This window comes from Gavialis gangeticus, unplaced genomic scaffold (assembly GCF_001723915.1).
Source record: "Gavialis gangeticus isolate Ggan-Ray unplaced genomic scaffold, GavGan_comp1, whole genome shotgun sequence".
Taxonomy (NCBI): domain Eukaryota; kingdom Metazoa; phylum Chordata; order Crocodylia; family Gavialidae; genus Gavialis; species Gavialis gangeticus.
The window spans coordinates 82,351,571-82,354,977 of NW_017729031.1; the positions used below are offsets into that span (position 1 = coordinate 82,351,571).

Genomic DNA, 3,407 nt, shown 5'->3' on the forward strand with positions numbered 1-3,407 from the left:
ATATGTGTAGTGTTCTGCCTTTTTTTTTTCAAAAAAAATTCTGGGAATTTTTCAGGGTTTATCTTCCAAACATAAAAAATGGGTTATAATAATAATACTTTCCCACAATGGTGAGGGAGGGAGAGAATACGACTGCCACTGGAGATCCACGTGACTTTTCTGCAATTTTGGTTTGTCCCGCTGGAGAAGCAGGAGCTAGGTCTGGATTTGGATCCACTCCAGAGCACAGGGGTTTTTATATTTCAGGGTGGGGGTTGTTTCACAGTCATTTCCAATTGCACTGATGCTTCTGATTAATTACTGTATTGCTTATTTCAGGTAATTTGTGCCGTTGCCCTGGATACAGGCCAATAATAGACAGCTACAAGTCTTTTGCTGGGGTAGGTAGAAGAAAATATATAGGCATGTTGGTCAGTCTTTCTCAAAAGGGTCCACCTCTTATGAGAACTCAGCTTGTAGGAGCTCAACAAGAGCCAGTTTGTGAAAACCTGGGTACATCTTTGGAGCTGGGCTGTCAAAAATCTGGCTCCAAGTGTTCTAATGGGAGCAGCTGGGTGCTGGGCATGTTGGAACACCTGGCCCTTGTTTAGGTGCCATATTGGACGTGGAGCCCATGTGAAAATCTTGTCCCAATGTTATATACTTGGCTGATTTTTGGCAAATCATGTGAAAATATGGCCTCATAGGAGAGGTTTAGGGTCTGATTTTTGGAGTTATTGGGTACTGTCCATTCCCACTGCTTTCAGTTTTGGATGTTCACATATCGAATGGTAGGTGGCTCAGGTTGGGTACCTGAAAATTGTAGCATACAAAGTGCATGATTGTTTTTGCAGATGAAGGTCACTGTGATAATGATTCCCCTTATTAGTCTCTCCTAAGCAGATTCTTCTCATAAATAGGATCCTGTTTATGCCAAGTTTGACGTGTGGCTTCACTTTAAATGTTCGGTATATGTTTAAGACTTTGCAGCACTGTTGCCCAAGTTGCTCACTTACCAATAAACAGGTTTAACCCCTGCCCCAGAAGTCCTGCACAACTGCAGAAATCCTGTAAGACTGATCCACAATGAAACTCTGTGATTATCATCTGATAAAAGGTATAGGCAAAGTTACAGGCAGTCTGTGTGGTAGTCTGCTTTATGTCAGAGTCACTAAGAATATAACCATGCAGACTTGCTATTCAGTCGATCCAGTCTTGCACTTTTTCTTTACTGATTGAAACTTGTGCAAAAGGGAAATCAACTGAACAATATCCGATTTTGATTTTCCACCCAGTTGATTTTGCTGTTCAGCATAGTCACAGATCCCTACATATACCCAGGTCTACTGGTTATTTTTCCATCCCATATGGCTGATATTTCCCTGATCATATCTCCACCCCAGCCTGCCTTGCAAACTGGGCTACTCAGTGCACTGAGTAGAAAGTGGCACTGAAAAACCCTACATGGTCCTTCCCTGAGTGGAAGATCCCAACCCAAGACAAAGCTGGGCCTCTTCAATTAGCTTGAGCCATTCTGTGGTCATTTCAAAAGCCATGAGATTTAGTCCCAGGTGAAGAATAGACACAAATGAAAAGGATAAGTCAGGCATCAGTCCAGTGGTCCTCATAAAACCTCCCCATATCCAGCTATTTCCAGTTAGTACTCCTCTAATTCACCCCCAGTAATCCCTTGTACAGTTCCCATCCAATTTCACTGCTCTTATCTAGAGTTCACTACACACATTTAGAATTTTCTTATTGACTTCAGGTGGAACTGGTCTGGGCCCCTAACTCCTGTAGTGCACAGTGACTTGTGTGCAGGTACAATCAAAAGGTATTTAAGAAGAAATCCCATTCCCCTGAAGCTGTTTCCTTAGGATGACAAAGTGGGTTATGATTTCTTTAGGAACCCACCTGCTACCAGCTGAGAGGAACAGGATAGTGCTGCCTGGATCAAGAAGATGTGAATGCATCGTCTGATAAGGGAGATGGGGTAAGATGCAGAGGTTTGAATTACTTCCAGATGTATTGTAAAGTTTGTAGGTGTTGTGGGTACCCCCAGTTGCAGTGATTGATTTTGGGGGACATTATTCATCGTACACAGATATTTACCCAAATTAGATTCACCATATTTATTCACATCCAAGGCAAGATCTTTTCCTTCATTCATGTGAGGGGAAGCCCCCATTCAAGTATGAGGGGGGAAGGGTTATGAACCCCTGAAGCTTGCCCAGATATGAAGTTTACCAAGGCATGAGAGACCTCCTATAGAATTATGGTGCACAGGACAGATGTTGCATGTGGTGTTACAAAAGTAATGCTGCAGAAAAGTTCCTGTCTCACCCGGGAATGCTTCCATCATTTCTGTAGCACTACAGGAGGTGTGCACGTCTTTCCCTTGACTTTGTAACACTACAAGGGTATGTATAATGCTACAAAGATAAAATCTGTCCCTGGACTTACTTTGGAAAATAGTAAAATAAAATTATTTTTTCTTAGAAGTGTTCACACCTCTGGAATCCAAAAGAGTTTCAGCCCAGGGACCCAAGCCAGGAGTTTATTTTTCCTCCAGAACTTATGGTAGGAAGCATTACCCTTTCCTAACTTCTTGCTTTAAATGTATATGTATATAGAAACTTGTTATGGAAACAAGGTGTGGGCCAATGTTATCCTGAGAGTGCCATTTTCTACAGTAAAAATTCTGGGCTGAAATTTGGCATACACAGATCTCAACTAGGGGTGTGCGAAGTGGGCCCTATTTGATTTGGATTTGGCCCGAATCAGGGACAGTGATTCGATTTTTTGATTTGGATCACTGTCCCTGATTCGATTCGGCCAAATCCAAATCTGAACATTTGATGCTGATTTGGAGAATCAGTAATTCAGACATAGACACAACTTTTAAAGTTTTTTCTATGTACCTTGAGGTAGCAGGCATGGCTTGTGATCGCTGCAATGCTGGGGCACATGAAGCATCCCACAGGAGTGCGGGGGGGCCCTCCTTGTGCTCATCGGCAAACCTGGAAGTGGAACGGAAGTACTTCCAGGCCACTTCTGGGTCTGCTGGGGGGCACACTGAGGGCCACCCCAGCTTCCCCAGGTGTCCCCCCAAGACCCAGGTGGCACCAGTCACTAAGCTGGGGGAGGGGCATGGGGAGGCCCCCCTTCAATGTTCCCTCTAAGGAGTAGTGGTCCGTGAGCGTGCCACCTCGGTCTGTGAATGCGCCACCTCAGTCCAGCGTGGGACACTTACTGAAGGGGGCTGGGGGCCGGAGGTTGGGGCCTGGAGGCCAGGGGCCAGAGGCTTGGGGCTGGGGCTGGGGGCCGGAGGCTGGAGCTGGGGGCTGGAGCCGAGAGGCTGGGTCTGGGGGCTGGAGGCTGGGGGCAGGGGCTACAGCTGAGAGGCTGGGTCTGGGGGCTGGAGCTGA

The 3,407-nt window shown here is 45.7% G+C and overlaps 1 pseudogene; it reads left to right on the forward strand.

Moving 5' to 3' along the window:
- Positions 1 to 3,407, forward strand: part of LOC109301642 — a 66,287-nt pseudogene that overhangs the window by 6,340 nt on the left and 56,540 nt on the right.